At 43.8% G+C, this 24,789-nt stretch overlaps 1 long non-coding RNA gene across 1 annotated transcript; it reads left to right on the plus strand.

Annotated features, from left to right (window-relative positions):
* The first annotated feature begins 1,555 nt into the window (after nucleotides 1-1,555).
* Nucleotides 1,556-2,830, plus strand: LOC116873466. The gene is made up of 2 exons (XR_004383812.1): nucleotides 1,556-1,688; nucleotides 2,278-2,830. It is a non-coding gene; the product is annotated as an uncharacterized LOC116873466 (long non-coding RNA).
* The last annotated feature ends 21,959 nt before the right edge of the window (nucleotides 2,831-24,789 follow it).

Consider the following 24,789-nt stretch of genomic DNA (forward strand, 5'->3'; position numbering starts at 1 on the left):
AAAAATGGCTCATCTGGGGAATTACAAGGACTCTGCTATGCCTGGGAGAGAGTGTACAGACAGCAGAAATGGCTAAATGGTACTGGAACCATCACCATGGAAACACTGACCTCCTAGGTCCTCCTGGAGCAGAGGTAGAAGAGAAAGATGGTCTCTGCTGTCAAGGAGTCTAATCCTTTCACCAGCGATGTTGGACGCAAATACCCACAAAATTAAACCAAAATGTATGGCCCTGGTAAGATGTTCCAAATCAGTGACTGTAAGGCAGACAGGAAGTGTATGAGATTCTGAGAAATGTCACTGGGGATTTCAGACAGCAGGAAGCACAGAACTTGGCCTTGAAGAAAAGGCAGGGTGTGAGTGGATGGACAGAAGGCCTGCGCAGGGGACCCATGAGGAGACAACTGAGTGGTTCAGCGGGCTGAGTTTGGGAATAGTGGAAGACCCGTTGGTGAAGGGCTTGAATGTTTATTGACTTTAGATTTTATTCTGAAAGTCTATTTGTGGGAGCCGCAAATAGTTGTTGGGTGTAGGGAGGGGTGAGGCAGTAAACAAGCCATGTGGATGACTAACTTGGACAGAGCCTAGCTGCAGCGAGAAGGCCAGAGAGTTCTTGATCAAGGCCTGGGCTAGGGCAGTGGCAAGGACAAGAAGGGATGGAAGGGGGACCCTTTATGAAGACATAGCGGGCGGGCTCCAACTCCTTGATGTGGAGAAGGAAGAGAAGGGTGAGCAGGACTGGCCGCCTGTCAGACAGAAGGAAATTGCTCTCCCAGCATGAGTGGGCTCTCCTGTACCAGCCCTTGCACCCCGAGGGTTCAGCCATTTGCTCTCCAGGGACGTGTGAGTCTAGGCCACAGTGGCTGCAGCAGCACCGTGGATGGAGGGGGACAACGGTGGGTGACAGAAGTGATTATGCAGTGATGCATAACAATGGAATCCTTCTAAGTTAAACCTCCTGGGTCAGTATGAAGAACTGGTTTGACTAAATTCAGTGAAGAGAACACCTGAGTTTAGGAAGACAACCTTTGTTCTGGTGGGTCATCAGACGCCGAGGACGTTGCTTCACCACTTCTACCTTCTTTTTTCAGGGGAAAAAGCAAAAAAGAGCTTTATTGCCACACACGCAAATCAGAACAGTCAACTGGTTGAGTGGCGGGTGAATAAGGCCAGTTTACTTTGGCTCCCCCATCCAGGTCAGTGAGATCTCCATACTCGTCCCATAGGGGTGTTTAGCTCAAAAGAGTGTGTCCCGTGTCTATACCATGCTGGGGATACTGTGATGGGTAGAGCCAGAGTGTGGAAACCAGGGGGTACGAGCATGAGCTCGCAGTGGGGGGGCGGAAATCAAATCCCAGCTCTGCCATTTGCTCGTTGTGAGACTTTAATCTCATAGACCTCAGTTTTCCTACCTATAAAATGAGGATAATAGTACTTCGGGCACTTGTAAGGATGAAAAGAGATAGATGTGAAGGACTTGGCACAGGGATTGGTATATAGTAAGTGTTCAATAAATGATGCTGCTTATTACACAACAAGATTGGTGGAAGAAGCTGAGGAAGAACAGAAGGAAGACAATTGGCCCACTTTGGGGAATTCAAGGAAGGCTGCTTGGAGGAGAGAAAGCTTGAGCTGAATGTTGGCAGTGGAAAAGGAGTGAGGAGGACAGGGGGAGCGCAGGATTCCAGGTAGAGGGGCCAGCACATGTGGGTAACACATGCATGACCAGCTCAGGGCCAGTTCACTACAAGGCTGGGAGGGCAACTCCAATCATGCTTCTTGCTGACAGTGAGTCCGCCTTTGACCCAGGATTCTGGAACCCACTGAGCGCAGCCTGCTGTGTGTTAGAAGATCGCTTGTACTTGGTAAAGGAAGCAGCTCTGTGCGAGATCTCATTCTTCCCCAAACCACACACTAGCCTGTTCTGTCTTTCTTACTCATTCTCATCAAACACGGTACTGACTCCTGAGGGCAGGAGGAAACCCGCGAGAACCGTCCTAAGGAATGTCCCCCAGCTGCCTGACGTGGTTTTAGAAACCGGAAATAGGGCAATTAGTAAAATGTCCTGGTGCTTGGAGGGCAAGGCTTTCTCGAGGCCCTGAAAGCATTTCCCCTCTTTCATGTATTGCTACTGATGCCTGGTAGGTTTCTTTGGGACTGCATTGTTATGCCGAGTTCCAGATGGGGCAATTAAATAGGGACAGTCGGACTGTTATTTTAGTTGCCTTTGGAAATAGAATTTACAGTGCTCACTTGTCCTTTTCAATTTTCCCCCAGTGGAGCTGTTCCCCCTTCACCTTGGAGGAGACGGAGCCTTGGTGGTGGAGGGAACCGCTCGCTGGGCCGGCTTCTGCAGGGGCCATGGCGTCCCTCCGGATGAAAGGCTCAGCGGAACTTGAAGTCATTATCGTGATCAAGGACGCAGGGAACCGTTTCGGCGTGTAAATGCAGATGCTCTCTTGGTTTCTGTGATAGATGTGTTCCCAGTGCCAATGCAGCAGTGTGTTGAATTCTTTTTAAAATCTGAAAGACCTGCAGGCTCTTCTCTCCTTTTCTTAAATCCATTTCCCTGTTGAGATGAAAAATGTAATACTTTTCAGCTTACTTTAGACTTTCTTCAAAAGTATTTCTGGAAAAGGATCCTTCATGTGGAGCATATGAAAACTGTCAGAGGATAGGAGAGAGCAAGGTTTTGAAAACACACTAATGGACAGCCATTATGCCGTAGGGAGTTCCCCCGGAGAGCAGAAAAATACAGGCTGGGGAAATCGGGGGAAACAGAGCACAGAGGCTGTGGATTAAGAGACGAAGAGAGTCCAGAGATACTAAACAACAACAACAACAACAACAACAACAAAAAACAAACCACACACACACAAACACTGGATACATAATGAGATGGGAAAAGAATACTGGCTAAGATGAATAAGACTGCCGAGGTTGGCCTGAGGAGAGTGCTGGAAAATATAAGTTTTGGAGTTTGACAGACAGAGTTCCAATGTTGTCTTTTCCACTCTCTAGCTGTGGCGCTGGGCAAGTTAATTTTTATATGACTCCGCTTTCTCACCTATAAAATGGCCCTAAAAATGGCTTCCACGAGGATTGTTGTGTAGATTGAATGAGAGAATGGATGTAGAATGTCTGCCTTATTCTCTGGTTATACAGTGTTTTATAAATGCTGTCTTTTATTATTATTAATTATTATTATTATTACCACTCTTCCTGTGATTATCCCCAACAGCTAGGGCACAATGAGCCTATAGACTGTTTTGAGGCGGTGGCCAGCCCTAGTCTCCACTTGAGTGTCCGTGAGTCCGCATTTTGTCAGACGTGCTAACACCCTTCTCTCTCCATGGCAGCGGATCTGTACATTGAATCCCGTCGCTGAGCCTTCCTTGCGCACATCGCAGGTTCCTCTGCGAAGCCTTTGCCGTGGCATCGAGCCGCTCGTGGAGTGCTCTTCTGTGCAAGGGGCTATGTGCCGTTCGCAACACGGGCTCCACGAAGGAGGTCCCGTGATTCATTTTCATCTCTTCGCCCGTCGCCTTGCCCCTATGCCAGGGCTGGGAAGCAACGAGCCATGAGTAGATCTGAGTCACAGGAGAGAATACGAAGGAAAATGAGCAGCTTAAAAATACTCCATAGGAAAGAAATGGTAAGCATCATGGTTTCTTTTGAACTTTCCCAATTCAGCCTCTAGGAGAGGTGTCGTAAACCTCTGCGGGAGTGACTAAGAGCTGGGACAGAGGCGAGTTTGTTACAGACATGCCCGTAACTCCAGGAGCAAATCTCTTTTTTCCCCTCCTAAATAACTCCAGAACATTACATGGCATTAACAAGTTTCCCAGGACAGGAACTTCTAGTTTATTACTTGCACACATTGTCATCAGAAATTAATTTTGTCCCTGAAAGACAAATTGGCTGGTAGCTTATGAAGTTAAATGGAAAGAACAAGTGCGCATCTGTTTCTTCTGCATTTTGTCTCCTTGGTGTCTTACATATAAATGAATCAGAGTGTTCAAACTTAAATTAAGATCTTTGGCTAGATAAACAGTTAAAACTGGTTCCCATAGCTACCTCTCACACATAGCTGTGATTGCATTATAATCCCCTAGTAATCAGCTCTAAATGAAAGAAAGATGATAAGGGTGCTCTTTTCAGTTTTCAGTACTGATTTTTATTAGCTCTCAATCAGTCCGGGACTGCTCTGTCTTTCATCACATTGTGGTAGTGTTTGTAGAATCATTAGAGTAATAAAGTGTAAATCTTACTGAGGTGCATTTTTCTCGAGGTGTTTTATATAAGGAAAACTCTGAAGATTACACTGGCTGGTACAAGAAAGATTTGTTTCTGAGACGAAAGTAAGAATGTAATGTACGCTATACTCATTTATTCTTTACCCGAGTCAAAACCCAATGAATTATCCAGCCTAGGTGAACCAACCACCACAAAAACCTCTTGGACTTAGGCGGCCAAGTATTACCATAATATAGATTTGCATGCATTTAGCCACTTCCTAATTTGCCTTGTTATCCTTCTCCAACACTCTTCCAGTGCAAAGCCTTCACATTACAAACGCATTACCCACAAAACCGCAAGCTTTGCTATTCCCAATGTGATTTCTTTAGCAAACCAGTGTAATCCAATAAAACATCATGTCTCACCAACATTGAAGTATTTATGGCGGAATAAATTTCAGCTTAAAAAAGTGCCCTTGCCCCCTCCTTTCTTCTCGCATATCCCAGACTGACCGGTCTTTTCAGCTTCATTTGGGCCGGAGACCGCAAGTGGGGCAAAGTGGCAACTGGAGACAAGGCAGAGTGGTGACTCTGATGTGGCCCTGCATTTGTTCCGGATTCTTCTAGGCCCTTCCAGGGGATGGTAGCAGGGAATGGAACTTACACTGACTTTCTCCAAGTGTTGTAGGATTTTTCACAGACTTTGCAGGTGTGCTACACATTTGCAATTAACAGAATACTTAATCCTGATGTGCCTTTTCTTTCCCATAGGCTTTATTATAGCTGGAATATGTTACAATGCATCATACTCTACGATGCCTATAAAAATGCCTGCTTGTTTTAAATGTTGGATTTTATGCATTTTATGTTTATATTAGGCCGAAAGTGTCCCTATATTTTAGTGATAGACATTTACGCTCATCCACAGGGTAAGAAACAATATAATGTACCAGTATGTCGTCTCTGAAAGAGTTTATAGAAGTGGGGTAGTTTCGTACTTAATTTTAAGTTACTAATTTTTAAGGAAAGGGTTTGCTTGAGATGGTTACTACAGTTTTCAGGGCCCACATGGTGAGAATATGCATCTTTGCAACCAGCAGAGAGTTCGTAAGATTCAGGTATCCAGAGTAAGGTGGTGGCATTGAGAAGATTTTTTTTCTCTACGCATCTTTTTGGCTTAGATCATTATCTGTAAAGATGTGTGTAGGATTTGACCTGCAGATAGAATTTTTAAAGAACAAGGAGGAGAAATCCCTTGGTGAAAGTGGTTCTAGATGGTAAAAGAAATCTTGTTTTCTGAGCTTTCTCTCTCTCTCTCTCTCTCTCTTTTTTTTTTTTACCCTCAGTCTTGAGAGAAACCTCATACTTTATTTACTATTTATGTTTAAAAATATTAAAGCCTGAATTCAAGCACTGGTTGTCTCTCTCTCTCTCTCTCTTTTTTCTTTTTTAAAAGAAAGCAAATAAAATATTTTGCTGATGGTGGCGTTTTTCGTATGTGTTCGCATGTTGGTACTTAAATGCAATATGTCTGGGAGATGTTGCTATTTTACACTACACGCACAAGAAAGAGTAAATTGTAGGTCCTGATTATCAACAGATAACAAGACATACTGTATATAAATAAATGCTCGGCATCAAAACCCATTATTGGATTAGCTATATAATCATGTCTCAGGCTGTAAGTCTGTGCTGACAAATGAACACTTTTCATTTGGCTCAAGGTCCTCATCAGCAACGGAACTAATTTTACATTCTCACCCATTAAGTGAATAAGATGTGGAAAAAGCTGTCTGCTTTTTGAAGTGTAAATTTGCTGCTACAGGCTGTGCAGACCAAAGCGCTTTTGAAGCAGGCAAATGAGATCATCTCTAGGGACATGTGAACCGCATGAAGTTTAGGTCATTTCTGTGGAAGGGACGGGGTGCGTGTTTGCATGCTCCCCAATGTTCAGACGATTTGGGTGGACGTGTACATTGGGCCAGGTGGGTGTTCTTTGGTATAGAGGATGAACACTTTGTTTAAGCCTGAGAAAACTGGGAGCACAGTCTTCGACTTCTCCAGAAACCAAGGATCCACAGGATGTGTGTAGAGACGGAGGTAGAACAATCAGGTGTTGGCATGTGAGATAGGATTCTTGCCCTCTGTGGCCCTCAAAAAGGGGCAACAATGCCTCTGAGTCTCTAATTTAGAACCCCCTGGTAGGCCTGGGCAGCTCCACAGAGACACCAAGATAAAAGACATGGGTACTGCTGGGGTTGCTGGGGGCAAGATGTGCTGGGAGAGGGGAACTCCTTCCTTCAACCATCTTGAGTGATCTTAAATACTCTATGTGCTGACGACTCCACATTTTACGTCGAGCCTGGATTTCTCCTCTGAGCCTTATATATAGCTGCCTGTGTGGTTTGTCTACTTGGATGGCTCATACATACCTCAGCTTAATGCATCTAAAATGAAACCATGGGGCTCGACCCTAAAACACATCTCTCCCTCAATTCTTCCTCCTCTTACAAATTGTATCCCCAGCTTCCTTCTTACTGAAGTGGGAAACTTAAGAGTCATCCTTTAAAAAAAAGAAAGAAAGAAAGAAAAAAGAGTCACTCTCAATTAATCCCTTTCCCTCACCAATGAAATACGATCTATCAGCTGTCATGCTAGTTTTATCAACAAAATATATCTTAAATCTCCTTGCACATCTGGACCCGGCAAACATCACCTCTCACCTTGTGACAGGGACAGCAGCTTCCCAGCTTGCTCCGCTACTTCTACCCTAACTCCATCTTCCGCCCATTCATAACAACTAGAGCAGAAAACTTAAAAAGTTCCTGTTATGGTTTGAGTTCCGTCCCATTCATATGCTGAAGTTTTAACCCAGGACTTCAGAATGTGGCCTTATTTGGAAATGGAGTCATTGCAGACATAATTAGTTAAGATGAGGTCATTCCTGTTGGAGGAGAGTGGACGCCTAGCCTATACAACAGGAGTCCTTGTAGAAAGGATGCTTCATGGAGAGGGCGAGATGCAGCCGGAGTGAAGACAATGTGAAGACATAGGGAGAGGGCAGGGCCATCTCTATCCCTATAACGAACGCTAAAGATTTCCAGCAAACCGTCAGAAGCTCACAGAGAGGCCTTGAACAGATTTGGCCAAACAGCTCTCAGCAGGAACCAGCCCACTGATATCTGACATCAGACTTCCAGCCTCTGGAGCTGTGAGACAACACATTTCTGTTGTCTGAGCCACGCAGTCTATGGGACTTCGAGATGGGAGCCGTAGCCTGCTAATGTGGTGTGCAGTCCTGTCCCTTTATGCCTTAAATCCCCACTTGGCTTCTTGTTTTATCCAGATTCAAACTCCAAGTCCACATCCAGACCTATAAACTCTTCATGATCTGGCCCCGCCCCTACGCTAGTCTCCTCTCCCCACAATTCTTCCCTCTTCATTTTCAGCCACACCAGTTCCTTTTCTGTTCCTCAGCTAAGCCAGGCTGTTGTCCTTTCTATGGCCTTTGCACAACCTGTGCCCTGTGCTGGGAGTGCTTGCCTTCTCCTCCTCCCTCTTTTGTGTGACTGTACCTTATCCTCCAGGTCTTAATTTACCTGTCACCCTCCCACCTCTGCTGTTATTCTCTACCTTTGCCCCATGTTTTCTTTTTATAATTACTTATCATAGTATGTATTTCTTTTATATTTCTATGAACTTTCTTCTTTTGGTCTAGACTATAGGGTCCAGCAGATCATGTCAGTCTCATTCCTTAGGGTATTTCCTGCCAGTCCTAACATAGTGCCTGATACACACACTGGGTGTTCAATAAAGGAGTGAATGAAAGATGTTCAGAGAAGCAGCTCTTCCCAAAGTCTCATGTCTGCTGAAATGTGTTTCACATAAGACTTGTTACTGCTTGGAAAAGGATGATTCTCTCATGGGGAGGATCTATTGGCTTATACCTAAGTTGGAAATGTCTAGATCATTTCATAGTCTCAAGATTATGTCTAGGATTGGAGAACCTGATTGAAAATTGAGATGGAGGGATAGCACAGACAAAATGGGCAGTCAGGTCTCTGCCCAGTAATTGCGCTGTGAGATTTGCGAATCTTCTCCCAGAAAGATCATTGCCTTGGCAGACCAAAGAATATAATGTTGTATAGAAATACTCCATGAACTCAGCTTTTGCCAAGTTGAAAAATAGGAAGCTGTGTGGGTGAGTGTGGGAGAGATTGCTAGCTGTCCACCAAAATCTGTTCTCCTTTCTCCCTGGGCACATAACTAAATTACATTTCCCAGCCTCCCTTACAATTAGGTGTGGTCATGAGACTGAGTTCTCTCCCTCGGTATATGAGCAGAAGGGAAGGATGTTGTTTTCAGACCCAGCCTGCTGTAAATCTCTCTTGTGTACTGTTCGTGATCTTCCCTCTCTGGTTTGTGGGGCTGTCAACACCCAGGGCAAGCCTAGAAGCCATGGCTAAAAATGCAAAACCATTGTCAGCCTGAGTCTCTGATGACCACATGGAGAAGGCCTTCTGGAGAAACCTGAATTGGATAGGCAATCCTCGCAAGCAGTTTGTATGAAGCCATTGACATTCCGGGGTCTCTCCGTAACTGCAGACTATCCCGCTCTAAGAATGTCATGGTACCTTCCCGAAGAAGCTGACACTCGGGAGAGGGGTGAAACCGCCAATAAGAATGGTGGCTAAAGGAGGAGGGCGGTGAATGAACTGTTAGAACAGGCTCAGGCAGGACTCCTCTCTCTCGTGAGGTCCCAAGCCACAGGTGAAGGGATCTGGAAAGAAACAAATTTAACAACTGGTTCTTCTAATGCTGCAAGCTGAGGGGAGATCAAAGAAAAGATGACAGTTGGAGTTGCCTATAGTGTTGTCTTGATAACTATTGGCCCACATCCCTGGACACTCCAGATTAGTCCTCTCGTCCTTTCTGGCCATGACTCCTCTTGAGGGCATTGCAAAGACTTTTTTTTTTTTTTAAATATTTTATTTATTTATTTGAAAGAGATCACAAGTAGGCAGAGAGAGAGGAGGAAACAGGCTCCCCATGGAGCAGAGAGCCCGATGTGGGGATCCATCCCAGGACCCTGGGATCATGACCCAAGCCGAAGGCAGAGGCCTCAACCCACTGAGCCACCCAGGCGCCCCCTACATTGCAAAGACTTTTAAAGCAACAGTAGGAAGACAAAATTAAGACCAGTAAGAGGATCACAAAATATGTGAGGCGAGCACTGAAGACTTGGAAGGGGAAGGAAAGGGTAATTAAAAACTTTTTAAAAAGATTTTCTTTATTCATTTGAGAGAGGGAAGAGAGAGAGAGGAGAGACAGAGAGAGCATAAGCAGGGGGAGAGGGAGAGGGAGTGGGAGTAGCACACTCCCTGCTGAGCTGAGAGCCTGACATGGGGCTTCATCCAGGACCTGGAGATCATGACCTGAGCCAAAGGCAGATGCTTAACCATCTGAGCCACCCAGGTGCTCCTAAGGGCAAATAAATTTTGATTGGCATTCAGATTCAGGTGTTTGATTACCTTCTCAATGGTTACATCTGTGAGGAGGGTGGTGATTATGCTTTACTGAGTTCTTCCAGCTCAGTACTTGTAGACTTTATGTATTTAATGAATGTTTGAGAAATGGATAAATACATTGTCTCATTTGAACCTCCTAAAATCTTTTGAGGAGATAAGGCTTTATTGCAGGTAGTCTTGTTTGTCTACTAGGGTTAAACCAATTCCTGTTCTCTTTTTCCCCCTTCCAGCACAAGAAAGACTAGACTTTCCAGCCCTCGTGTAGTTAAGTGGGGGTCATTGACGGTTCTGGCCAAAAAAGTGTGAAAGTGACATAGGAGGGAAGTCCGTTCTAGATTTTCAATGCTGCTATAGCCAATCCCAAGGCCTTGTGTTGATGAGGTAGAGTCCCTGTCAGCCCGGCCCTGACTGGCTTGCTCGGGGCATTAGTTTGAGCAAGAAATACAATTTTGTTGGGTTAAGCCATCATTTATATTATACTCCAACATAAGCTGGCCTGTGTGAACTAACACATTTATCCAACATTAACTGCCCACCTCTTCATTTTATGTGCACAGAAGCTCAAATCCAGGGGGTGCTTGGATGGCTCAGTTGATGAAGTGTCTGCCTTTGCTTTAGGTCATGATCCTAGGGTCTGGGGACCGAGCCCCAAGTCTTGCTCTCTGCTCAGCAGGGAGCCTGCTTCTCCCTCTCCCTCTGCCTGCCACTCCTCCTGCTCTGTTTCTCTCTCTGTGAAATAAATAAATAAATCTTAAAAAAAAAAAAAAAAGCAGCAGCTCAAATTCTGCTTCTGCTTTTCTTCTCTGGATGGCCATCTGCTTAGGGACCAGTAGGTCCCTTGAAGGCTCAGGGGTGAAATGGGGATGGTCTAAGCTGATCACAGTTTCGGCTGGATCCCCTTGGCCTGTGATTATTTAGGGATAGGCATGTAAGCCAGGTCTGACCAACATGATGTCTGGGGAATTCTCCTGGAGACTACAAGAATGCATCCTTTTCATGCTTAGGGGCATTCTTCTGGTAGGACGTGAGGCTTGGAGCTGCTATAACCATCTTGTGGCCATAAGGGGAGATGCTAGCATGTTGAAGATGGCCAGCTGGAGAGAAGAGGAATCTTCCTTAGGCTTAGTTGAGTATTGTGTTCCTTACACTCAGAACACCCAGACAGATTACCTCCATGTTACTGAAGACGAAAATGAAATGCAGAGAATATAAGTGATTCATCCAAAGTCTCTTTTCTTTTAACTAGAAATTAGGCCTTTTAACTCCAAGTCTTCTCTTTACACTGTTCAGGGGTCTGCAAATAGGTTTTCTTTCATCTACCAGACCAACTAATTGGGGATGGCCACTTGGAGAGTTGTGTTGAGAAGGCTTTAAGATCACATTCAGCAAGAAAAAGGGTTTTGGTTGATAACGTCATGGGCAAAGAATAGGGAAGCAGCATATTTTCCCCTCCCATCCTTGTAGTGTGTAGTGTTACTTCTGGATTAACTTTGCTGTTGTAAGAGCCATGTATTAGTTACCAAGTGCTGAATAACAAATTACCCCAAAATGTAGTGGCTTAAAAAAGCCACACGTCTACTCTACACAGGTTCTGTGAGATACAGAAATATGGGTGTGGATTAGCTGAGTGTTTCTGTCTTGAAATGTCTCGTATGGGGGCAATCAGCTGTTTGCTGGGACTGCAGTATAGTCTGGAGGCCCAGCTGTGGGGAGGGTCAGCTTCCAATCCACTTACGTGGCTATTGGTGGGATTCTGTTCCCCGTGGATCATAGCAAAGAGGGCCTCAGTTGTCACCGGCTATGTCTCAAGCCCTTGCCACCTGGGCCTCATCATAGGGCAGCTCACCCAATGGTGGCTGGCAAGTGAGAGAGGGTATCTGAGAAAGAAGACTTTGCATAACTCACTCTCAGAAGTGATGTCTCGTAATTTATGGGGAACTGCGTTCAGTAGAAGTGGATCAATAAGTCCAGCCCACACTCACGGGGCGGGGATTACACAGAGAGGAGAATATCCAGAGGCCGTCATTCTAGAGGCTGCGTACTACCACAAGTGGCAAATAATAATAGTAATAATAATAATAATAATAATAATAATAAAAAACATGTAAAATTGCTTTTTCTGTTACCATGTCTGCAATTCTGGTAGTTAGCTACTTTGCCTCAAAAATTGTGGTTTCTCATCTCCAAGTTCTAGTGTCTCTCTGTGAGTCCAAACAATAGCATGAACCATATACTAATAATGTCTTATGTCCCCTTTCCATGTGAGGGCTTAAGTATATAATCATAACAATATTATTATCATTTCAATAATCAGGAATTATAAATACTATGACGACGACTACTACTACTAATAATAATAGGAAAGAGTCTTACAGTGTGGTGAAGGTCATTGACATTTCTCTTCTTATTCTTTCCCCCAAATCCTTGGCCCATCACATGTGTGTCTGTTTTGAAATTGAACATGACCAGCGTTCTCTCTGACTTTCTTGTCTCTCCCCAGGCAGGCTATGACCCAGTGCTGCCTTTAAATCTGGTCTGCCTCTGAGAATTTGCCTGTTGGTGGAAGGCCCAAGAAAAGAGCGAAGGGAGGCCATTCACTAGGGCAAAGTCCTTTCGTTAGAGTTTGGTCCTTCCTTAGACACCAGACACACATTCGTGTGAGAGAAAGAGACTATCTTCAGGGATTTGGGAAAATGAAAAGAACAGAAGTAGAATGGGTTAATGTTAATCAGAGAAGTTGAGTGGTCGTGGGGTTTTTACTAGTCTATCCGGGTGGATAAGACGGGAGAAGGAAAACCGGACTTTTAATAAAGGAAGGAAGATTAAATTAATCATGACAAGAAAATGAGCAAGAAATGCTTTGACATTGTTATTTAATAAGAAAAATGTGTAATTAACTGATAAAAATAGTTTTTGCAAGAAGCAGGCAGTTAAATAGTTTATGAAGCCAGCCAGGCCAAATCCTCAGCATCTCTGACTGTTAGCAATCAGAATGCTTTTTATATGGTGTCTTTCTTTGGAAACGAACAAACCATCTTGCCACAGACATTACCTCATTTGCTTCCCAGCCTAACGAGTGCTTTATGGCTGAGAGCTGGTGGAGGAAGCCAGTGAGGTGGGACAGATGAAGAAACTGAGGCACAGTGGGGGAGAGACTGGTTGCAGCATTTTCCAGAAAGTTCCTGTGAGCAGTACTCAGGTTTTCTCATTCCTAACCTCCTGCCCCTTCACTGGGTTTTGGGCATTAGCTAATGAATTTAAATGAAACAATTGCTGTCTCTTCCAAGAGCTGCGTAGAGGAACTCGGAGTATGTATTATGGCTGATATGATACTAGTCTTCTGAAGGGGGGTGGGGGTGGGGAGAGATCCTGGCATTTGCCATCTGGTAAGCCTGTCTTTAATCCTCAGTAAAGTAATGGAATGGAGACGAAGAAAAAAATGCGTAAGAATCAAGAGCATAATGCCACCATGAGCAAGCAGCTGTCTGGATTTTTAAAGAGCAAATTCCATGAGACAAATTTAATTGCATTTTTTAATAGAATTAAAAAAAAAAAAACCCTCCACAACATTAGTGGGTAAAGGAGATGAAATGGATGCATCCGGAAATCTCACTTGAAAGATGAATTCAACTGAGCTGGTTCTGAGCTCTGTCTCCTGGATTGAAACCTGGCTGGAAGGCCACGTGAGCAGCCGGTGGGCGGCTGCGGACTGCCAGGGAGATGGTGGCCAGTGGCATGCTTCTGGCAGGCTCTGAGATGGGCCAGTATCTACAGAGCATAATTATTAATGACTTGCAGGAGGTGACAAGCAGAAACATTAATTAAATGTGCACATGTGGCCAAGTGGGAAATTGGTGGCAAAAACACCAGAGAGGCAAGCGCGTAATACTCAGGTATACTTGTTTTCCAGCCTCTGTGATTTGGCCGGCGAGAAGTGGCTTGACGGCTTCCTGTCCTGTCTCCCTGCTGCCTTGGGTTTGAACTAGAGTCTTGCATGATGCCATGGAGGAAGTGGCAGGGGAAGCACCTTTGAGCCGGCTTGCAAGTCCCCTTCCCAAACACCAGGTTCTGTACAAATTGTACCTCCAGCCGGATGCTCTGAAAAAAAGGAAGCCTACAAAATTAATATTGATATTAGCAGAGAAATGGAGCAGCTGCCAAGCTGGTTCACGGCTGTCTTGCTCCATTTTGTGGCATGTTTACATTTGTAAAGGGGAGAACGAGCGGGAGAGGCAAGGGATGGGGAGGCATCTTCTCCAAGACATGTTTGGGGAGCCCTTTGACCCATGTCATACTTCCTAAGAGAAGCCCGGGGGGTTTGAGGCCTGAATATATTCAGGCACTTGAAATTAGGTGAATCACCCCCAATCCTAAAGAAAACCATGCTTATAAGTGAAGTTCAAGCATTACGTAGTTTTCACATTTGGTTCTCTCCTTAAGAGAGAATTTTGAATAACTCCACTGGCTTGGCAGGTGGTTTTGTCATAACTGGGTCTTGGTGCTGCCCATATTGGAATTTATATTTATTTGAAAATGCCTCTGTTGCCACAGTAGAAAGAGAATGCAAGCTCCCTGATCTGTACTACCAAGCACTGTGTGTTCTGAGATGGGAGATTATCTTTGTGTTTTATTTAATTTGAGAACTATTAGCCAAAGTTTTGTAACGGTGACGGGGACCCTGATCAACCCCATGCCATTCGGAAACTGTACTGTGGCTGGGGTTCACCCAGGCAAGTATTTAGGAAGAGGGCTGAAAACGCCCCCCGCCCCACACCCCACCGATAGCAATAGCGTCATCTCCAGTATTCACTGACGGCCCTGTGCATTATCTCATCTAATTCATACACTAATGCTATGGAGAGAAGTATTATTATTGTCCCTAGTCAAAAAAAGAATGGATCCAGACCAGGGTAAAAGCTTCCAAAATGCAGAGTAAAACCCAGAGAACGGAGTCTATGGAAGGCAGACATACTTTGAGTCTCAAACCTGTTGCTCCAACATGGAGACAATCACCCAACCTTGATCCATGGTGAGTTTGGCAGGGAATTTGATGCCCAGAGTGATGGATTAGGAGTCCAAGGCCAGGACAGTAATCTATCACCTTTTAATTACCTGTTTACTATTTTTCTAGAGGAGAGGCTGCAGTTTACATGAGGGATGGGCAGAAATGAAGGGCCCCTAATGGCAACATCTGCCTTTTTTCTACTCACAAGCCATTTGGCTTTGGCTCCAGACGTGTATAATCCACCCAGGAAAGCAAAAGTTCTGAGCTGGCTGGGCCCACCCTCCTGCGAAGGCACTTCAGCGGAAGGCAGTCTTGTTACTGAAGCATACCCTCTTCTGAGTATCACTTCTCACCTCTGAGATCTTCCCGAGTTATGGGTTCTGATGCTACATAGCGTGCTTTCTTAGAGGACTTCTGGTCTATGAAATTTTCTTCATATCTGTACATTTCCAGACACTTTTTAGGGTCCACGTGTTATTAGATCCTCCTGTAGATCGATGCTCCAAATTGCTACCTTACTGGCTTGGCCAGAGTCACCTGCCAACCTTTGACCCAGATGGCTTGAAGTGGGCATTCCAGGATTGAACTGAGCGAACAGACACTTTTAGATCAGAGCAAAGACTCTCTCAGTAGTGACCCAGGTGCTTTATTGGCGTCACAGTTGTAATCGGATGTTTTAGGTACCATACCAGGGGAAGTTGAGCAGAGGTTTTTGTCCCAGGTCCCTAGCTGTAGTTTACATTTTGTAATGACATCCCACCCCTCCTGTCTTCTAAAAGGTGACTTTGCACTCAAGGAGGAATCTAATGTCCCTTCTTAGAAGAAGCAGGGCTGTCCTTGTGTCTTGTTTATGGCCAGTAGGACACAATGGAAGTGCCACCACGTGACCTTCAACATTAGGTTGGAGAAGGCCTGAAGCTTCCCCAAGGCCTTTGTCTGAAACCTCTGGGGGTTAACTTTGCCTAAGGGGACCTATGAGCCCTCCTTGCCATTCACCACTTTCTCTCCCTTTCTCATTCTTGAGGCCCCATAGCCAAGCCATTCTTTGGAAATGAATACCTCCCCTCCTTTTTTTTTTTTTGCTTCCATCCCCTCCTGCTCTGGATCTCCCTCAATTCCCCTTCTCCTGTCCACTCCCCTTCCCTGGGGATGGGTAGGGACGATAAAAGGAAAGGGAGTTCCCCTGTGTAGGATGATTACCACGGGCTGCTCTGCTGCCTAGGTGGTTCCATTTTAACTGCTGACAAGGCTGGGAGCTAAGTGGGACGGTTCCCATTTTTTCAGATGAGAAAACTGAGGCTCAGAGGAGTACTGTAACTTGCTGAAGTTCACTGCAGGTAAGTGCTGGAGCTGGGTATGTTCCCAGAACTGTCTCATTCAAGAACCATTCTTTTGCCGTTGGTGGCATGACTTGGGGGCAAAACAATTTATGCCTATAATCCTGTTTCGGTTAACTGCCTAGCAAGCCATCCAGGGTTCCTCTTCCACCATAAGGGTTTGATCATTCCCACAAATCCTCTGTTGTCTTTATGAAGTCCAGAGTTAAGCAAAGAAACAGCAGAGAGCAAAATCCCCAGGTTTTGTTATCAATACAAACCCGAATCTCATGGGGTCTTGCAGTCAAGTTCCTGGTGAGCACAGTGGGTAAATCTACATCTGGGAGGGCTGCATGTTACACTGGTGATGTAGGAGCTTAAGGAAAAGAGTTTCCATCATAGGCTTAGACACAGATTGTGTCAGGATGGCAGTGCCCAGCATATAGCAGGTCTCCAGTAAATATTTCTTAAATAAGTATTTTTAAAATTCCTACTTTTGTATTTGGGAGGGGCATATCCAATGTTACGGTTTCTGCTGAATTTTGTAACTATACTCCTCCCTTTTGCGTGTGCGCACGTGTGCATGCGTTTATATGTGTACGGGGGTGAGGGTACGAAGGTGGTCTAGCATCATGTAAAAATCCCTATGACACCATGTGGGCAAGTCATGGTGCCATTCTGTACCTCAATGTGCTCCTTTACCAAGTAAAAGTTAGGACCCCTCCAGCACTCTCCTGCTCTAGGTTTTCATCATGGTTCTCACACTGAGACCCACATATATGTTCATTAAGTTTTCAGTGTGGGAAACTGGTAGCAGGAGTGTTGAGTATAATCATACAGTAGGGATTTTTAATCCAAACACTATTTATCCACTACTAATCAAAAATACAATGAAAGGATTTAAAAAATAAAAAGCAAACTGAGAAACTGCCAGACTATAAAATAAGCATATTTCTCTTGACTCTCACAGACTAGTTCTAACATCTGGGGGATTTACAGGTGTTAAAAATGCCCCTGAAAGGAGTCTTTTTATTTCCTGGGGTGATGGAAATATATTGATAATTACAGGGAGAAATAAGTTTTTTTTTTTTAAGTAAAACAATTAAAACAGCTTAGCGTTTAAGTGAAGGAGAATGCAATTTTCCTTTATTTTATCTATCATTAAATTGATGTTACAAACTATTAGAAGAGTTTAGCTTAGTCAAGGCTGATTTTCAAATATAATCCATATTTATGTGGCTTGTCAGAGAAAGGAGTGGGAAAGCTCAGTGCCTGTGCACACACACATGTATGTATCCTAAGGGGGTTTCTGTCTTTAAAAATTGTGAAAACCCATGCTGACAAGAAGGGGCACAATGTGGAATTGGGAGAATATGGAGGACTAAAGAGGCAATCACTACTTCCTGTTCAGAGGCAACTTAGTGGGACTCTCCTACAATATTTCCTCTTGTTTTAAGTTGTAAGTGCATAACTATGATGTGTGAGAGTTGATATGTGATGTCTGAACACATCTGTGCAGATTTGAGCATCATAGTCAGGGATGAGCAGGATAGCCTTTGTCTCTTCCCAGCACCATGCTCAGTGACGTCACATTGGTGGTTTGAAATTGACCGTGATAGGAATAGTGTCACGATGGAAGTCAGCAAATGCTCAAATCAGGCTTCCTCTCCCCCAATCTAGTCATAATTTAACTATAATCAGTGTTATGTATTTATCAACACACCACTGACCATAGTTCAGTAAAACTTACAACACAATTAATGGGACATTACATTCATTATTGTTAGCAATGATAATTAAACATAAATGATTCATACACATTCATATATATAACCAGCTGCCTCTTACTGAGCACCACTCTGTGTCAAGCCCTGTGCCTTTTATAGATTATCTCTAGTCCTCATAAGAACCCTGCAAAGTAGGTGTCACTGTCTCTATCTAATAAGTGAAGAAATTAGACTCAAGCTGAGACTCAAAAGAAATTGCCTATGGTAATATAGCTAGTTAATGGTTCAATCAAATCTCAACCCAACACATTCCTTGCCTACAATGAGTGAGCTCAAGTGTTGCTGAAGTCAGCTCATGAGGCTGCAGGAAAGGCATGATGCTGAGGGAAACAAAAGTACTGAGAAGCCTCTTGTAAGACTCCAGGGTCCCAAGTTCAGAGGCTGGGGTGTCAGATATCCCATTTCTATAGTAGAGTCTACCCATGGCTCAGGACAGTGTTCTAGGAAGCCCAGATTCCCACCTACCCTGGGAGTGAGCCCTCATCAGTCTCTACAGAGCTGAGGAGTTCTGGGGCAGTCTAGCTCTAGTGCTTTTCCTGCTGTCCTTGCCTTGATGTCTTTGTCACCAAAGTTTTCCTGCAGACCTCCAACCACCGATTTTTCTTGTCCTTGAATACCTCTTCTCTCCCCTTTTCTCTCTTTTTCCTTCCTTATTTGGTACCTGTGCTGTCCAAATCTTACTCTACCTGTTCGATCCTTGCCCACCTTTCCTCACTATTACCTAAAGTCATCTTTGCTCCTAACAGCATCTCAACAGAACATGACCTCCTCCTCCCATTTTCTGAACAACACCAGGATTTCCCAGAGGAATGTGGTGGAGAAAATTTTATTATTCTAATAATTGGCAACAGATTGTTTTTGAGGGGAGAAGTGTCTTTGGTTAAAGAGATGTCTTGATGGGTGCTTGGGGAGAGGTGTCTGGACTGGCTGTGAAGGGAAGGGAACCTGCTCTTTGTGATAAATGGAGAAAAGTTTGGAGCTGGGTGAGTAGAAATTAACAATTGGGTAAGAGCAGACATGGGAGGAAGGAGAAGAAGGTAAACCTGCTTGGGACATTTTGGTAAAGTTCATGAATCTGTGAAAGGGTTGAGTAGGGGAGTTTCACCTTCTGATTATGGAAAATGAAGAAGGCACTGGATCCATACCAGGGTTGATGTGTGGGAAGGAGGCAGTTAAGAAGATGCAAAGACCTTGTGGAGGGGCCGCTGGAATGAGCAGAAACTTGGAGCAAAGCTTCCGCTTTCCAAAGGCCATAGAATGGGTGAGGTGGATTCTGGACAATTTTCTTCATACCCACAAAGATCTGAGGGCCTCTGGCTGGCTTGTGGGCTACCTTAGATTCCCACAGCTCATGGCTTTGCCGGACTAACCCAGGCCGCTCTGATATTGACCAACATCAAACATTCTCTTCTCCCATATCCCTACTTTTCTCCTTGGTCCACAATAGGCTTAGGATAGCCAGCTGGTAGTTGGGGGTGGGGGTGGGAAACTGAGTTACTAGGGGCAAGGATTTTAGGAAAGATAAAGTACCAGGAGGTGAGAGAGAGGCAGAGTCCAAGAAAAGAGGGCAGACAGTTAAAAAAAAAAGAGAAGTTCCATTTCATGTACCTCCCTCTGCCAAATGAAATAAAGCAAAACAAATACATATCCCAAGCCAAAACAGCCATAGAAATAGAAACTTCATCTTCCCGCCTCAACAAAATCTATCACAATAAGAAAATGCCTCTTTTCCAGGTGGCGGTAAGATGAGGTGGGAATAGACAAGGACATCAAAGTCTTGGTGACCTGGTTGCATGGGGTACAAATGGTAATTTATGACAGTGCATCGGGCCAAGGCAACAGAAGGTGGCCAGGGAGATATTTTATGCCTTACTCAGTTATTCTCATGTGCATGCCAGTGAGAAGTGATGTCTTAAATTCTGTCCTCAAGTGTGAAGTTGAAACTGGAAGGCCCATTAAAACGGGCCTTTCTGCATGCTAGGGAGAGATGATAAAGGTGTGGGCATCCTGTCTGTGCTGGCATCACAAAAAAGAACTTGAGGATATTCCTTTTCAAGTCCTGGCTGGTGGATTTTGAAGTGGATAGCTGGTTTTAAAAATCAACATTATGAGTGCTTGGGATGAAGGTAAAGCACCTCACATTCTTCAAACAGCCAGTTGCAAAGAGAGAGGAACAACAGTCCCATTTTTTATGATTTGCCTTAGTCACTGAAGGTGATCACCTGAACTCCAGAAAGTTGTTACCAACTGTCAGACTGCGGGTGCCATAGCCCTCAGTCAGAAAAATAACCCCAAATAGTAGGAAATTCCAACCTCTGCCAAAAAGAAAAAGAAAGGCATTCAACTAAATTACTCGGACTTTGAAAACACAACACCATTTCTCACTTCGCTTTAGTATAGTAATAGAAATTTTAACAAAGGTCATTCTCAAGTGCACAATTGTGTAAACTTGGCTTCTGAATGGGAAGATTGGAATTTAGGCAGCTGACCCCTGGGAGGGTGTTTATGAGCAAATCCATGAGAATGTTGTTCATCTGTTATGTTCTAGTTGACACCGCCCTGCCTGGCATCTCTGTTTGCCAGGTAGATACAACATGATCTAAATCAGTGAACATACTACCCATGCCTTTACCGTGTCTGTGAGCCAGAAAGGAGAATATTCACAATGACCAAGAATGAAGTCGAGAGAAATTCAAAGAGATTTATCGGTCTGCCACTTGCTAGCAGCAAACTTGGGGTTGTCATTGTCTCTCCCTTGTAGGGTTGTTGGTATAATCAAAATACGATCAGGCTTGTAAAACCTTAGCCCAGAGCCTGGCACAGGGTATACACTCATGAAATGGAATCAGAGCTTTTATTAATAAGTGATGGGAAGTTTCCATGGCTTGGGAAATTTAAAAAGGAATAGAACACAGTCTTCCTTTAAGAGTCAAACCAAGGAGGGAGTAAGGAAGACAGGTCAGCAGATAATTATGATATATAGCACAGAGTAAATACAATGTACAATAAATGATAGGAGTATATATTGGGTACTACTTCAGGAGAAGCTTCAGTGCTCTGAAATGGGGAATCATTAAGGGTGAAAGGACCATCTACTTGCATTAAGCCCGTGAATGTGAAAGAGTAGGTCCTAGGAAGGCCAGGGCTGTCATTCTGCTGTCCTAAAGATGGATGGGGATTTGTGAGCAATTGAATTGAACCTCCGCCATTACTATCGATTGTTGGGATAGACTTCTCGACCGGAGCCAGTGGGCCACGGTCTGGGTCGGTGGTCACACTGACATAAGGTTTATGACCTTTCCTAGGCTTCCCGTGTGCCTTGCCACACACCCATCTGCCAGGGACTGAGGATCAAGCTGGCAGGAAAGGACTTGGGGAAATGAGGATTGAATTAAGTGACCTCAGATCTAAGCCAGCTGCGACGGAGCCTCTTCCTTCTTTCGAGGAGGAATTTTTCTCCTTTCCAAAGCTTGGCAGGCCGTTTGGTGAAGGCATAGAGGTGGAAATGAGAAGTGCGGAGGTTTAAATCGAAGCCCCTACTGCCTTGCTCTTTGACCCCGAGCAAGTTATTCACCCACTCGGAACCTCACTTCTCTTGCCCACAAAATAGGGGAAATGAAACTGACCTCTTAGAATTTGGGAGTTTTGTTTTTAATAATAGATTTATTGGGATATAATTTACATACCATAAAATTTGCCCTGTTAAAATGATTTCAGCTGTTTTTTGTGTACTTACAGTGTGCAACCATCAGCACTATCTAATTTAAGAACATATGCATGACCCCCCAAAGAAACCCATACACATTAGTCATCACTCCCCATTTCTCCTTTCCCCTAACTCTTGGCAACCACTAATCTACTTTCAGTCTCTATGGATTTGTTGATTCTAGACATTTCCTATACATAAGCTAATATCACGTGTGGTCTTTTATGACCAGCTTTCACTTACATAATGTTTTCACGATTGATCCATGTTGCGGCGTGCATTGGTACTCCATTCCTTTTTCTTGCTGAATTTCATTGTGTGAGTCTACCCTATTTATCTATTCATCTCATATGCTGATGGGCATTTGGGTTATTTTCACTTTTTTTTGACTGTTTTGAGTAATGTTATGAACATCGTGCATGAAGTTGTATTTGGATATATGTCTTCACTTCTCTGGGGTATAGGCCTATGATGGAATTGCTGGAACCTATACAAATAGTCTGCCTAACTTTTGGAGGATTTGCCTAATTGTTTTCCAAAGGAGTTGCACCATTTTATAATCCTGCCAGCAAGAAATGAGGCTCCCAATTTTTTCAGATCCTCACCAGCACTTGTTATCATGTGTCCTTTTGCTCTTAGCCATCTTAGTGGGTGTGAAATTGTATCACAGTGTGATTTTGATTTGCATGTCCCTGATGACTGATGTTGAACATCTTTTCATGTATTTATTGGATATCTATATATTTTCTTTGGACAAATTTTTATTAAAATGCTTTGCTGATTTTTATTTGGGTTGTCTTTTTATTGTTGAATTTTAAGAATTCTTTATATATTCTGGATACAAGTCCTTTTGCATGGTACATGATTTATAAACACTTATACCTATTGTGAGTGTTGTCTTTTCGCTTTCTCAATGTGTCATTTGAAGCAGAAAAGCTTTTAATTTTGGTGAAGTCCAATTTCTTTTTTCTCTTGTAACTGGTACTTCTGGTGTCATAGCTAAGAACCATTGCTTAACTCCAGGTCTTGAAGATTTACTCTTGTGTTTTGTTTCAAGATTTATTGCATATTTGGTAGTTTAGCTCTTATATTTAGGTGTTTAATCCATTTTGAATTTTTATATGTGGCGTAAGGTAGGGTTCTACTTTTATTCTTGTATACACAGATAGATATCCAGTTGTCCTGACATCATTTGTCAAGAAGACAATTATTTCCCTGTTTAACTACCTTTCCACCCTTCATTAGGTTTTGAAAAATAAATTAAAAAATTATGTAAAGTTCCTGGTACATGATAAGTTTTAGTGCATGGTAGCTACTACTATTATAATTATTGTTGTTAGACTCCTGGGTCAGTTTCTAAGTGAAATATAATAGGTCATAGATCTTCTTTACTAATTTTATTACTGAAATTCCAGCAAATGGAAGAAAAGAGCAAGTGGTAGCAATTAGCTTGAAATCTTCTATGTAAGATTTGCAAATCATAATCATAACTGGAATAATATTTATCTAGCAGCTAACATTTGTTGGTATTTTCTATGCACCTAACATTTTATTTCAAGTATCTCAGTAAGTTCTTACAACACTAAGAGATAGGTACCATTTTAATCTCTTTTACTCAGATGAGGAAGCTGGGAGTGGTTAAGGTACTTGCTCATCAAGGCTGCATAAGGCCTCACAAGTAGCAAGCCCCTGAGTGGGTATTTGAATTCAGACAGTCCCTGACTGCAGTGGGAATGAGTCTCAAGTGATGTAGGTGAGTGAGAGGATGAGAGAAACATGGAATGGCCAGTGCATTGACTAACAAGGTGAGGAGGTGGTTAAGATCCCTCTCTGTAGGTTCAAATCTCAGCATGGCCACTTTCTAGCTGTATGACCTCAGCCTCTCAGACTCTTCAACAGAAAATGGGGCTAATTAGACTTCCTTTCTTACAGGCTTATTGTGAGGAATAAAGGAGCTAATATACATAAAATACTTAGAACCGTTTCTGGCACATGGGAAAAGCTCAAAATTATCTGCTCAGATACTTGTGGAGAGCTTTAAACCTGAATCCAGGTTTAATTTCCAGAATTATTGCTACTGTCAGGGCCGGCTTCATGGGTGAGCAGAATGTGCAGCCTTCCAGGGCCTTGTGCTCAAAAGGGCCCTGGATTTGGCTTACTGCTGTGTTGTCACCTTCTTAAAATTTTAAATTATTTGAACACGCGGCACTTCCATTTTGCCCTGTGGCCCACAAATTATGCAGCCAATCCTGGGCAGGATATAGGCCTGGCTTTGGCTGGAAGAGCTCTCTCCCCCTACACCAGCGATGTCCAGCCTGGCCCGTGCAGGGGTATCTCTTCACATGCACACACACACACACACACACACACACACACACACAAGCACTTCAGAACCTCCTTGGCTGCTATGAGCTTCAGTGGATCTCAGCGTGGAAGATAGTACTGTTCCGTTTAATTACCATGTCAGCAAGGCCAAAGCGCACCCACTTGACATTCTTGATTTATGACCCAAAAATGAATGCAATGCATAGTGGGCCCCAAATCCTGCCTCTATTATTGGACTGAAAACCTCCATTGACTTCAGCTGTTAGCCTACACCACTAATTGAGGACAGAGTTTGGCCCCATGGGTTTTATATAGAACATTTTTCTTTATTTCTTGTTTTCATGGGTGTGTGTTGTGGGCTGGGGATTATTTTTATGTTTTTCCACTTCCTGATTAGTTTTAGGACTTGTTTATTTGGAGACTGCTTTAATAAATTTGCACAGCAGGGTGAGTTAGTAACAGGGCTGGTGTATTTAACCAGGAACCACCTTCTTTTCAGTTTGGTGGTCGGCGTTTAACTCCAGGGCACAGTTACGCAGTCTCAGAACCAACTCTCTGCCGAAGACCACCTATCCCTGCTCTGGAGATGCCATGGTGGTTTAATCCAAAGGCAGAGCTCTGCTTCCAGGCAGAACTCCACCACAGCATCTCACTGCTGCACTTTCTAAGCGTTCTTGACTTAAATGGTATTTTTCTGTCAGTTTCCTCCTCTAGGTTGTGGGTAGCAGACGTCAGGTACTGGGTCGTCGGTATAGTTTTAGTGTCTAGCATAGCTCCTGTCACAAACAACTTCATCTGAGAAACTTCCCCTGAGCATCTTCTTTGTGCCAGATAGAGTGGACAGGACAAGATAAATGAGGCCCCTGCTTGAAAGGGTCTTCCAT

The sequence above is a fragment of the Lontra canadensis genome, unplaced genomic scaffold (genome assembly GCF_010015895.1).
Source record: "Lontra canadensis isolate GAN:19392208 unplaced genomic scaffold, GSC_riverotter_1.0 scaffold33, whole genome shotgun sequence".
In the NCBI taxonomy this organism is placed as follows: Eukaryota; Metazoa; Chordata; class Mammalia; order Carnivora; family Mustelidae; genus Lontra; species Lontra canadensis.